Here is a 14,373-nt window from a genome sequence, read left to right on the forward strand (position 1 = left end):
CAGAAAATGTTGGAATTGATAACATTGGAATTGGGGAACAACAACAAACTGAAGAATCAAATGATCCCCCGGACACTGAAAAGGCAGAGACCACAGATGTGCATATTGTTGCATCTACTGAGCCACCGGCTGCAGATGTTGAGATTGGGGTTGAGACACAAACTGAACAATCAGTTGATCCCCTGTCTACTGGAATGGTGACTGATACTAAACCCACTGAGCTAGAGAAACCAGCTAACATCACAGAGAAACCAGTTGAGATATCAACAGTGGACAGTACAGAGGTGTATACAGAGAAACCGGCAATGGATACCACTGGTAAAGCAATAGAAACACCGGTAGATAACACTAAGAAACAATTAGAAAAACCGGCAGATGAGAGCACAGTGAAACAGATAGAGGCAAAAGCAGAGAAACAGTTAGAGTCACAGGTTCAAACAGAGACAGTGCCACCTTCATCTGCAAAGCCCAAACCTTTGGTAGTGGAAATGCAAACTTAAACAGATCCTCCTGAGAAAGAGGAAAGCAAAGCTATCACTACAACAGGCGGACTACAGATTGTGAGGACAGTTGGACAGTCATCCGGCACATCAATGACTGATTTCCGGCCAACAAATGTGACAGAGGTACTCTTGGACTCAAGAAAGAAAATAACAAAGTGTAATGCACAAGCTTACAAGGCTATAGATGACACATTACCAATTTTGAAAATGATAGCTCCAAAGTGTAACATAGATAATAAAGATCCTTTGAGCCAATTAGACATTGTCTAAATATATAACCGGCAATCTAATTACACTGGACCAGATAAATGAAGACACATTCAAAGAGAAAATGAATAAGGAGAAAGAAAAATTCTTTGAGGAAATAGGGAAGAAGAATAAGGAACACATAGACACCTTATTACTGGCACTAGGAGAAACAATTTTGGATTTCAAGAAACTGTACAGAGATACCTGCAAAACTGATATTTTGACAAAGGACATAGATTCAAAGATCAAAAAAGCACAAAAGGAAATCAACAATATTGCTGACAATTTAATAGGAACATCAAATTCATTTTTGGAAATTGAAAAGAACATTGCAGTCCTTGAGGAGAAAATTGAGAAGTTAGAAAAAGATAAAGAAAAAAAAAAGCATAAGGCAAAGGATTTAAAATGCAAACTAGGCCCTAAACTAGATTACCTCATTTCTTTGAGAAAAGAAATTTCTGAGGCTCTAGTTCCAGGTCTTAAGACACTGGAAGAGCAAATGCACATACTCACCGATACAATTCAGAGAACAGAAGCGGCACTAAAGGACAGCGAGAGGTTCAGCGACAGTCAAAATTTTGCATTGGCGGACATCTATCAGATTGTAACCCACCAGTTACAAGGATCTAGGCAGGAACCACACTCCACTGACAGTGAATGACAACCTTTGTCATTGATGCCAAAGGGGGAGTAGTGGAGATGAGAAAAATGATCAGAAGAAAGACATCATATGCTCAGGGGGAGCACACATTTTGATAACCTAGTTTTAGTAAGACAATTTTGGCAAATTCTTTTTGGACACTTTTTGGATTTTTCTCATGAATGTTGCCATCAATGCCAAAGGGGGAGATTGTTGGCAAATGCACACTCCAATGAGAAATTGTAGGTGATTGAAGGTATTGTCATTGATGGCAACCTTACAATCATATGATACCGGCAGACATCGACACTGGCAGACTCTACACTGACATACAGTTCATCGGCACCGAAAAGAAAGATTACCGGCACCATGGCCGACAGGAATTTTGTTTACTTATATTTTGTATTTAATTGTAAAATCCTTTTGTAAGCCGACATGGCGGATTGTAATATGACTCATATAAGTATGAGATCTTATAGATCATTTAGGTAGTAAGTATGGAAGGATTATTGCAGACCTAATGTGCGAATTATAAGGCAGATTTTGGATAAGGGTTTATGATTATTGCAGAGCTTAAACCGGTACTAAATCTGGCATAGTAGATGCTGATCTGAAGCAGTACATGATATTGGATTTGTAAAATCCTTTTTTGTAAGTCAGTGTGACTTCTTTTGTAACTGAGCAGTGAGCTCTAGGCACTTGGCCTTCCTACATGTGCAGGCCCCTATTGTATCAGTAATAGTCTCTTATTGGCCAGTAAGCGAATATTGTGGGTCACAAATCCCACCGAGGTTTTTCCCACACCAGGTTTCCTCGTTAAAAATATTGTGTTATGGTGTGTCTTTCATGTTGTGCTTGTTGTTCTCATTTACTGCATTATTTTTGGTTTACCGGTACACAGTTTTGAAATGCTTTTCATGTTATAATTCAAGAAAATTCATATACCGGTCAGATACCGATATACTGATCCCCCCCCCTCTCAGTATCTTTGGGAATCCTAACACAAACCCTTCTATATCATCCTAAACAAGGTTATTTGAAGACCATTTTTTTTTTACCCAATCATCAATGAACCTACGAGCAAGCAATTTATTGCAATCAATCGCTGCAAGGAAAATGGCAACATTTTTTAATCTTATTTTCTCATTGGCCAACACAATAGCCATTACCGTATTTGGGGTCAAAGACAATTTTTTAGGGTTTGAGCCGGCTCCATACTCCCACCATTCTTGGATACAAAATATGCAAAGGTTGGAACTTTCTCTGCATCCTCTGCAACTACATAGTGGAAGGATTTGAACCGTTTTTATTAATTGACCCTTCCAAGCCACCAGAAGGGTGTCCACTCATTTAATGCAAAGAACACTCAAAGCCAATGAAACATAAATGCTAATTACAAAAAGATTTAAGTGCCCATAGAAGCACATAACAAAAGGCAATGAAAACAAAAAACCAGAGCAATGCACCAAAACAAGGAAAAGTAACAGAATGCGAGAAGCCACCTACACTTTAGCCAGAGAAAGCCTCTAGAAGCAGGCTGATACCTCCTCTACTTGGAGAAGCTCTCACCACCTCATTTGCAAAAGTCCTCAAAACCCTTCTCCTCAATCGGTCCACTACTAGCTACCTTTTTCAAGTGTTTTGCGTGATGTTTAAGTTATTCACATTGTGTATGTGTAATATATGCATGAAGTATTCATATTATATTTAGGTGATGTATACATACATTGTGACATTGTGTGCATGTGTTCTTTAAATGAATTAACCACTATGATCTAAGAAAATTTGTTATTGTTAATCCATCATAATTGACTTTTCTCCTAAAAGCCTCCATCTAAGTTCCAGCTTGTTGGTTCTATTATCTATGGCTCAATTACTAGGGTCTGCTTTATTTGTTCAATCTACTTAATACTTCAATTTTACATTTACATTCACTAGCTTTCTCCAAGTTTAGAGTTCAATACCTCTAAGAATATTGCTTCATTTTGAACTATGCCTTCTAATGATGTACACTTTTCTACAAAGATCCACTTGTTTTATTATGAGATATCGTTTAGACACCAAGAAAAACACTATGATGCATGCTTGTAAATAGAATGGTTGAGAGGTTTCAACAATGTTATTTTCCTTGAAATAGAAATTGTTGTAACAGTCCTATTCTGATATGCTAGGTGATGAGCTAAAATAATAGCTCTTTTATTCTTATAACTGACAAGTTTTTGCTATGTTTTAAGTTGCATATTGGGATAGTGTTTGAGTCATGTGATGTATTAAAGTTTGACTATGTGCATTTTGAATGATAACTAAACCCGTTAAACCTTGTATTGTTTTGACCTATTATTCCTGTTGTCATGCAGATTATCATAGGTAATATCATGTGTGGATGTATAAATGTTATGATTAATGAAAATAGATATATATGTATGCTTGTATGTTCTAACTTTTAAATGCAGGAATAAATAAGTTGTTGCAAAAGCGGTTATTTTAAGCCAGATGGAGAATCACGTCATGAAAGCAATTGGAGACATTCAGGGACGGTTAAACATTCAAAACAGCAAAGAAGATGGTGTGCATAAGAGTCGGCAAAGGAATAGCAAGGCAATACCAGATTCATTTATGTTTGTCTCCAGCAAACATCAATCTAGTAAACACCGCCATGCTATATTCTTGGCTGCGTTTTAGTTGAGTTCCACATTTTTTGTGGATTAACTTCTCTGAGCAGTGATAAATGTTTTCCGCCTCATTTCATGGGAATGATCTAGATAGTAGGAAGTTTGTTACAATTTTCTTATAAATAAAGACCTGCATCTCTTCTCTGAGGTTAGACAACGTTTTTCCAAAACTAGAAGCATTTCTCTCATTCATGTGTTGTATCAACTTTTGGAAATAATGAATAAAAGCTATGTTATTCTGAGTATATAGAATCATCTTTGAAGTCTGGATACACTCATCCAAGGGGGCCCACTTGGTGAGTATTCCTATGTGTTTGTTAGATTGAGTTTTCTTGTTGTTGCAGTAGATGTTCTAGCGACTTACTGTTCCTACAGCCACTGGAACCAAATCCTGTGACTGTTCCTACAACCAAAGCAGACAGAGTAATTCCTGTTTGTCAGCTCTAAACTTAGTTAACAGTTATTTAGTTAGAATCTTTTGTTAATGTTAAGATTTCTTGTAGCCATTCAGTTGTTATGTTTTCGCTTGTTTATTTCAAATAGACTTAGTTGCTACAGTAGTGCAGAATGACAATCACAGGAACTTAGTGCATATACAATGCAAACCCATTTCAAGTAATAAGTCCCTGGGTTGACAAGTAAATGAACTTCAGTCATGAAGATAATAGCTACTCAGAATGAATGACCAATCTTTGGGTTGAGACTTTAGCTCGAGTTATTGTTCCTATTGGCGAGGCAAACAGTTTTGGTGTCGTTGCCGAGGATGGTATCAAACTAAGAACCTGTTACAGTTATGAATTTTTAAGTTTTCAGTATAGTTGTTTTTGATAACTCAGTTTGTTTTAAGTAATTCTCATGAATCTGCATGCATAGATGAAGAAGAGATGCTCAAGGTAGATTCCTTCCTAACCGTCATGATCATACAAGACTCAATCCATATGAAGCACTAGATGTAAACCCTTTTGTTGCACTTTACTAAGCCCCAGATAATTTGAACCCGCTTGAATTTGAACTTTCTGAGAACAACCTTCATTTCCTCTTTGGACCTCCTGAAGAGGAACCTTGTCCAGTAACTCCTCCTCAAAGACCAATGCAAGGAAATCCACCCCCCGGTGGGAATAACCCACCTCCTCCTATAAACCCAACATTTGAGTTCCCCATTTCTGATTTGCATGATAATGCTAATCTCAAGAACATTCCAGCTTCTTCTCTTCCTAAATTTTATGGACTAGTGACAAAGGACCCTGACACTTTCTTGTTTGAATTTGATGTCCTTTGTAGGAGTTATGATTATACTAAAGATGCCCATAGACTCAAAATATTTCCTACCACTTTAAAAGAATCAGCTTTGAGATGGTTTATGAGTCTAGGGAGTAGTACAATCACTACATGGGATGAGATGAAACAGTTGTTTCTTGTGAAATATAAAGATTATTGTAGAGGGATTGACCGCCATGGGGATGATATTTTTAGAATGACACAGAAAGAAGATGAGAGTCTAGAAGATTACCTGGAAATATTTCTATTCAGTGTCAATAAGTCCAAGCATAATACTGTAAATGAAGATTCTCTTAAGTTAATATTTCTAAGGGGAATCAGTGACAAATGCACGGATGCTTTAGACCTTATGGGAGGTGGTGATATAACACAAGCAACATGGAATGACATTGGTCAAATCTGTCAAAAGTATTCCAGATCTTCTTCTAAGAAGAGTAGGCATTTCAAGCCGAGAATTTCTTCATCAACATCCAGTAATGGAGTTTCTCGAATGGAGCTCAGTCACCTTTTGAAGGATTTTAAGGAGGATATCCTAAACAATATGGCTACTCAGTTAGACACACTTCAAGCTAAGAAGAAGCATGAGGAAGCTGATGCAATCCTTGCAGAATTTTGACCACATTGTAGATAGAAGAAAAAAGACTATAGATGTAAGATGGTTGCAAATCTTGAAGTTCTTGATTTCAAGACAGTACAAGGAGATGATGAGCAAGTTTTCTATGGTGCTCAAAGAAGGCCAAATTTTCCAAGACAAGGTATGCCTCTTGATCCACTTTCTTTTTCTGATTATAGTGGAAATTCCTATGCACAAAATAATCAATGGCAACCTTCTTATGCTCAAAATTTTGGAAATTATCAAAATTGGTATAATCCTCAAGGCGAAGGGCAAAATCTTGCCAATCAAACTCCATAGTGGCAGCAACCACAAGGAAATTGGTCTTAGTCTCAGGGACCATGGCAACCATTCCAAGGGAAATAGCAACCTACTCCTCAATGGAGAGGAGGTCAACAATGGACGAATCAGTATTCTGGTTATCACCAACCTCAGTAGCAACCTGCTATTAGGCCCCCTCCTGCTGCTAATACCATTCCACCTAATCCCACATAGCTGCCCACTCAACCCGTGCCAAATCCTAATAACAAGCCTCAACAGCAACAGCAACAGCAAGTTTATTCAGCTGATCCTAATCAATACCCAACTTATTCTCTTTCTATAAGTGATATTCACCTTAGATCCGGGACAACTTTACCTAACCCGTCCCCTCCAATTATAATTAAAATACAAAAGGAAAAGGAAATATCTAGCCCAACAACCCAAATACCTCAGAATCAGCAAATACCCCCATTTCCTCAAAGGTTGCAAGCTGAAGAGATTCCTCATCAAGAGGATATAAATTTTGATATCATTGATCAGCTGAAACACATGTTAAAATTCCATTATTTCAGGCTATTAAGGATGTCCCTATCTATGCTAAGGCAATTAAAGAGGCATGTTTAAAGAAACCTAGCAGGAAGAAAAAGGATCCGCAAACAGTGCATGTAATGGATCAACTGGCTGATATTATGTTGGGAAAAGTTTCAATTCCTAAATATTCTGACCCTGGTAGTCCTATTGTAAAAATAGTCATCAATGCACTCAAATAAAGAATGCCTTAATAGATTTGGGAGCAGCCATCAATGTTATGCAAAAACTTAACATAACGAGTCTCAAGCCTACTCCTACGGTCCTACAACTTGCTAATAGTTCCACGGTTCGGCCTAATGGTATGATTGAAGATGTTGTTATTACTTTAGACTCCTAAGAATATTCGGCAGATTTTATGATCTTGTCTCCTAAAGCTACATTGGGGGGATACCCGGTTATCTTAGGGAGACCTTGGCTTGCTACAGCTGATGCATATATTGGATGTCGATCAGGGGACATGACTATTTCTAATGGAAATACTACTAAAACTTTGGCTCTATATTCACCTGCTTAGCCCCAACTTGATCAAGAAGTTGTCTGGCCTAACATGGGGGAAGAATTAGAGGAAGTCAACTCTATCGATCATCTTATGATGATTAACAGAGAATCATTCATACAACTCCAGGATGACGATTCGATCCTTTCTAAATTCTGGCAAATCAGTATAATCTGGAGCAGAAGTCACAGGAGTTAACATCAAATATTACAGCATCGGATTTTCCTGCAACCACTGACATATTGCATACCTTGTTGCCACAGGAAGTCTGCACTTCTCATCTTTCTAAGGCGTCTCAGGTTGATCTTACTGTCAAAGTGGAAGTTGATCCAAATAAATATTTGAATATAAACAATCAACTCACAGAGACTCAAAGGTTAACACTAGTTGAATTGCTCAAATGTCATCAACAAGCTTTTGTGTGGGATTACAAAGATATGCAAGGAATTGATCCTACAATTTGTACCCACCGTATTTATATCAAAGAGGACTGTAGACCGCTTAGACAACCACAGAAAAGAATTAATCCTGCATTAAGGGAGATAGTTAAAGAGGAACTACAAAAATTATTCAATGCTGGATTTATCTATCCTATATTAGATAGTCAGTGGGTGTCGCCTCTAATCATAGTTCCAAAGAAAGGAGGTAAATGGTGGGTATGTATAGATTACAAAGCTTTGAACTCAGCAACTAGGAAGGATCATTTTCCATTACCATTTGTGGATCAAGTATTAGATTCCTTAGCAGGGAAGCGGTACTTTTCATTCTTGGATGGATTCAGCGGCTACAACCAGATTCAAATTGCTCCCGAGGATCTGGAAAAGACTACATTTACTTGCCCTTGGGGAACATATGCATATTTTGTTCTTACTTTTGGGTTGTGTAATGCTCTAGCTACTTTTCAAAGAGCAGTAATGAGCATATTTTTAGATATTTCCCAGGATAGCATGGAGATCTATATGGATAATTTTACCACTTATGGTTCAGAATTTGAAGAGGCATTGAAGAATTTGAAGAAAGTTTTGCAGAGGTGTGAAGACTACAATTTATCATTGAACAGTGAAAAATGCTTTATGATGGTGCAGGAAGGCATAGTTCTTGGTCATCATATTTCTATAACTAGAATACAGGTTGACCCAGCCAAAATTGAAGTCATCCAAAACCTTCCTGCTCCCACAAAGCAAAAGGATGTCCGAAGTTTCCTTGGTCATGATGGATATTATAAAAGGTTTATTAAGGATTTTAGTAAAATTGCAAGACCTTTATATTGTCTTTTGACTAAGGATATGGAGTTTGATTGGACCTCCACATGCCATGAAGCTTTCTTGAAGCTCAAACATGCCTTGACTCAAGCACCAGTGCTCAAGGGTCCGAATTGGTCATTGCCTTTTCATATTCATACAGATGCATCAGATTATGCAATAGGAGCAGTTTTGGGGCAGAAGATGGACAATTTAGAGAATGCAATTTATTTCATCAGCAAAAACATGCAGGGACTTGAGCTTAACTATATTGTCACAAAAAAGGAGATGTTGGCAGTAATATATGCACTTAACAAATTTAGGCATTATATCACAGGATATCAGATATATGTGCATACTGATCAAACATCAATCAGATATCTCATGAACAAGCCTTCAATTACAGGAAGATTGGCTCGATGGTTACTATTGATGCAGGAATTTGATATTACAGTTGTTGATAAACTAGGTAAAGCTAATGTAGTTGTAGATTATCTTTCTAGGCTTCAATTGCAGGATGATCCTACAGCCATAGATGATGCTTTCCCAGATGAACATTTGTTCCTGATAAAAGCTCACACTCCCTGGTATGCCGATATTGCAAATTATTTAGCTGCTAATAAGATGCCTTCTCATTTTTCTCCTAAAGAAAGAAGGCTGCTAGTTGAGAAAAACTTTAATTTCTCGTGGATTGTTGATTGTTTATTTTATATTGGACCTGACCAAGTCTTAAGAAGGTGTGTCATAGAGGGTGAAACATATGATATCCTTCATGCATGTCATGATAAGCCATGTGGAGAACATTTTGCTGCTAAAAGAACACTTAAAATCCTTAGCACAGGATATTATTGGCCAGCTTTGTATAAAGATACAGCACAATATACTAGAAAATGTGATAGATGACAACGAATGGGTAGGCCTACCAGATTTGATGAAATGCCATTGTATCCCCAAATATTGGTTGCACCATTTGACAAATGAGGATTGGATTTTGTTGGACCAATTGATCCTCCTTCCAATGGGAAATCCTATATTCTAGTATACACTGATTATGTTACAAAATGGGTGGAAGCAAAAGCCATGACACATGCAAGAGATAATAAGGTAGTTGAATTTCTCTACGAGGAAATATTTATTAGATATGGAGTACCAAGAGAGATTGTTTCAGATCAAGGACCACAATTTACTTTCACATTAATTGCAGCATTGGTTAATGAATATAATATAAGACACAGGAGGTCTACTCCATACCATCCTCAAGCAAATGGTCAGGTAGAGGTTACAAGCAGAGATTTAGAAGCTATTCTTACCAAGACAGTAGCTCTTCATAAGAAAGATTGGTCAAAGAGGCTTCCTGAAGCCATTTGGGCATACATAACAACATGGAAGACAACAATTGGTTTTACACCTTTTAAAATGGTGTATGGAAAAACAGCAATGATGCCCATTGAGTTTGAGCATAAAACTCTTAGGACAGCTCTGCAATTGAATATGACTCTCTCAGAAGCACAAAAAGACCACATCATGCAATTGAATGCTGTAGATGAGCTGAGAAAGATGGTTGTCCAGCATACAGAGATTATTCAACATCAACGAGCTAAATGGTATGATAAGTATATCAAGGAGAGAAAATTTAAATCTAGAGATTGGGCATTGTTATATGATTCCAGATATAAGGATACTATGGGTAAGCTACAAACACGTTGGTTGGGCTTATATGAAATAGATGAAGTTTTTCAAAATGGAGCAGTTCGGTTGACAACAATAGACCCAGTCAGATTCAAACTTCTAGTCAATGGTCATCGACTACGCCTTTATCATAAGCTTGCAACAAAAGAACAGTTCCTGCAGCAATTTGACAACCAAGTGCAAACCACAGTTCTGTTGACGTGTCTGAAATCGCATTACTACGGTTCCATCCAGCCAACGCAGAATAGAATACTAAGAATCCTATCCTCTCTTGAGATAAGGAAATCCCTAATGCTATTTTTTATTTGATCAATGGGGATTACTTCAATGTTTCGGTTGTCAGGTCTTGACTGCAGGATAACTTAGTGGTTTGATGTGTTTTGTTGGAAACACAAAGGGGACTTAAGGTTAGATGAACAACTTTCGAGCGAGTTCCCTAAAGTTTAACAGTCTTGTATCGGTTGATTTTAGTTGGATTGATACTAACTCAGCTGGACTGTATGGTTTCTTCTTGGTAAAAAAAAAGGGAAAAAGAGGGATAGGGAAAAGAGATAAAAAATCTGATTAATTAACTAAGATAACATGTTCAAGAAAACAGACAGAAACCTCCAAATAACCAGATTTAACATTATCAACTATTTAAGCACAATGCTGTAAAAATCTAGTGCGATCTTCAAGGAGAACTAAATTTTCATGCTACTAAACATAAATGCAGAATTTTAACATTCATTCACTTAATGTTTAATAACCGAACTGAGCATATAAGTGCGTTCAGGCTAACCATGCAAGGGGAATGACAATCAGTTAGTCCTTAATTGTCTGAACACCAAGGCTTCTATCAAATGTTTATCCTAAAAAATGCTATCTGAAAATAAAAGACATAACAGAATAATTAAATGGTGAAGAAGGAGACCATGCACTCAAAGAAATGAAACAACTTTAATTTTCCATTAATCCTGCATAAATTTTGCCAAAGCTCCAGCAACAATCTTAGACTTCTTACAAAAATAAGGGAAAACCAGTCCCTTTAAATAGAGTTCCAGAATTAGATGAATGGCCAAGATTCAAACAAAACAAGTGGCCTAGATTCATCTGTACAAAATAGTACCCATGCCCATAAATAGGAGGTAAATATCAACAACCACCCAAAGAGGAACAATAACTACCTAAAAAAGGTAATTAATAACTATTAATAATAGCTCAAAAAGTGCACATGCACGGAGCTCAAAATTTAGAGCTGACTTGGCAGTTAAATATGAACTTTATGGCCAAAAGTGCCTTTTTTAGATTTTAAAAGAAATATGTATTTTATGAAGGCACTTTTTCCTTTTCAGCTGCAGATCCTTTTACTAAAAATTCATCCTCGCCATGCAAATATTCTTTCCAAAGGTCCCGCCCTGTTGTACGTTTTGCACGAACATACTCTTGGAATCTAATGCACAGCTGGAACAGCACCGTGAACTGAGGCATAGGAGGATGACGTATCTTATATTGCATGCCTTCCAGATGACGATCTACGTTCTTTAAACCATCTTTCCAGTTGGACCGATTAGCCTCAAAACACAAAATGTCTGAATGTAATTTACCATCAAAATCCAGGTCCTTCGTGAAGTAGGCGATCTTATCCATTCTCAATCTATCCTCCTAGTCCGATTGCATTACGTCATCGGACATATTATTTTTCCAACCCAAAACCATTGATCGGAGGATTGTCTTGCCAAGGTCTTCCATGCCCTTCAAAATTTGCTCGCATTTTGCCTGCTCTTTGTTAATGGTTTCTTTTGTCTCACTCTTCATGGTGATGGTCCAGTACCATTCTTTAAAAATGCTGATGTTATGGGGGTCTAGGATGGCGGACAATGTAGGAATATGCGCTTGGGTCCAGAAAAAAGCCCTTACGATAGGAAGAGTTGTAGCAACTACCTCATGAACTTTGAGGCATTCCCACTTCACCTCGAGCAGCTTGACCAAAATGGTCTCTCGGTGGTGGGCCATTTCCTTTACCTCTTCAATGATTAGCTCTCCCCTTTCTTTAATGCTTCACATCCATTCCTTGACAACCTTGGCGGTATCTCGCACTCCTTCAAACTCTGTGGTGGTCCTTTGCACCAATGTTGTTGGGGGAACATGGGATTCGGGGGCATTATGTAATGGTCTCGGTAGGTGATCAATGTACCCCTCGGCCTGCTCAGCACGAACTCGATACATGTTTTTCTCAACAGTTATCTCTTCGAGTTGCCGGAGCATGTTTTGCACGGAGTCCTTGAACTCCTCCCTTTCCTATTCCTTGGTGGCTCGTCCGATTGGGACAGTTGTGATGCTATAATCAGCCAGTGTAACTTGATCTACTGGCTTATTGACAAGTGAGGTGGCGATATGGATGGCACGGTTCCTTTGTTCATCCTTAGTTATTCGGGAATAGGCTTTAGGCTTTTTCTTCCCTTTGAACTTTGTTTCCCCTATGCGAGAGAAAATGTCCTCTAAGTCGATAGGTGGCTTGGTGGCTGCCTTTCGCTGTGCTCGAGCAACTAACCAATCTTGAGGTATGGTCAAATTCCCACTCTGCTCTTTAATGCTTTCAGCTGGTTCATTGCATATCTGTAACTGATCTGTCACAGGAGGAGTTGAGGAAGTGCCTAGTCCTTTGCTTGCAGCTGAATTCTCTCCTACTTCGCTGAACAACTATCTGGTATCTCCATGTGATGGTTGTTCCTCAGTTCTATCAGGCTCGTGGGTCTCATCTGTCCTTTGCTCTCCTTCAACAGTGGTGTCATCTTTGTCGGTACTGTGCAGTTGCAATTCGTGGCGACTCCCTTGGGTGAGTTCAGGCACATCAACCCCTTGATTGGACAAAATTTCTCCTTCCTCAACTTGATTTTCAGGCTCACCAAACTCAATGACCCTCACCTCTATATTTAGCTTGTCCATTGTCGGAGGATCATCAGCCTCGAATGCATCAACATCGCTCTGGGAAGGCAGAGCAGGTATATAATCAAGTTCAATTACATCATCATCGGAACTGGGGTCTTTTGATGATGAAGTGGCCTCTGGTCTCCTAATAGGGATCTTCTCCCTTCTTGTCCTTTTACATGTCCGAGTCCCTCTACTAGCTTTAGCTTTCTTCCTTTTTTCGGGCTTTTCAACCTCTTCCTTTGGTGCACTTGAGGTTCCCTCATCTTCAAAGGACTGAGAATCAAGACTACCCATCATATGGTAGGTGAACTGGACTCCTTCATGAGTTAGCAGCTCAATCTGTTGGTGTAACCACTGATTAGTGTACCTTCCCGGGGCTGCCATAACTGCCTCAAAATTAGTGATTCGATCCTGTGACCAATCGATGCCTGGCAAGAGATGTCTTACTGCCTCAAACTCCCGAACTTAAAAGCAATTTCCAGAATCCGTTACCTGATCCAGGACCCAACGGTATTCATAAAGTCGCATTTGCTGCACACTTAACCTTGAATATTCGCGCCGTCAGACCTCATAGTCATCAGAACAATTCTTCCAATAGTCTTCAATTGATTCCTTTGCTCTATAGCGCCTACCGTAGGCTCTCTTCGCCAGATTGTCATGATCAAAACATTTCCTTGAGAAATGTTCCTGTAGGCCATAAAAGGCTAACTCAGCAAGTGACTCGTCGACCTGTGCTGGATTCTTTAAATGGACATCGAGGTTACCTAAATCATAGGGAAGGCAAATCCGGACTGCTTCTTGTCTCTAAGTAAACTGTTCGCCAGACGTGCCTGCCTTGCAACTTCCAGAAGAATTACTTTGTCGGTTGGATAGCGTGGAAGTCGGAAAGGAGCGCCTTCAAAGCCAGCTATTCGGATATAGGAGAACCTTGGGAACTAAATGAACCAGGTGCCATACCTTTGTACCAAAACGGTAGCTTGCTCTGAGAGCCTTATGTGTAATCCCCCTTGCATCAGCCTGACTAGGCGCATTGTGAAGGCATCATTGACACGCTCATACTGACCAATTGCATAAGCAGGGTTGTTCTTTTCCCTCTGAGCTATGTCATGATAATGTAATTGCGGATAGCAATCGTACACCTTTGCCTAATTGGGCCCGTTCCTGATTTCACCTTTCTTGATCAACCCTGGCAGTGGTTGGTGTCGGGCGAACATGTAGACTAGATAA

Source organism: Cryptomeria japonica, chromosome 1 (genome assembly GCF_030272615.1).
Source record: "Cryptomeria japonica chromosome 1, Sugi_1.0, whole genome shotgun sequence".
NCBI lineage: Eukaryota > Viridiplantae > Streptophyta > Pinopsida > Cupressales > Cupressaceae > Cryptomeria > Cryptomeria japonica.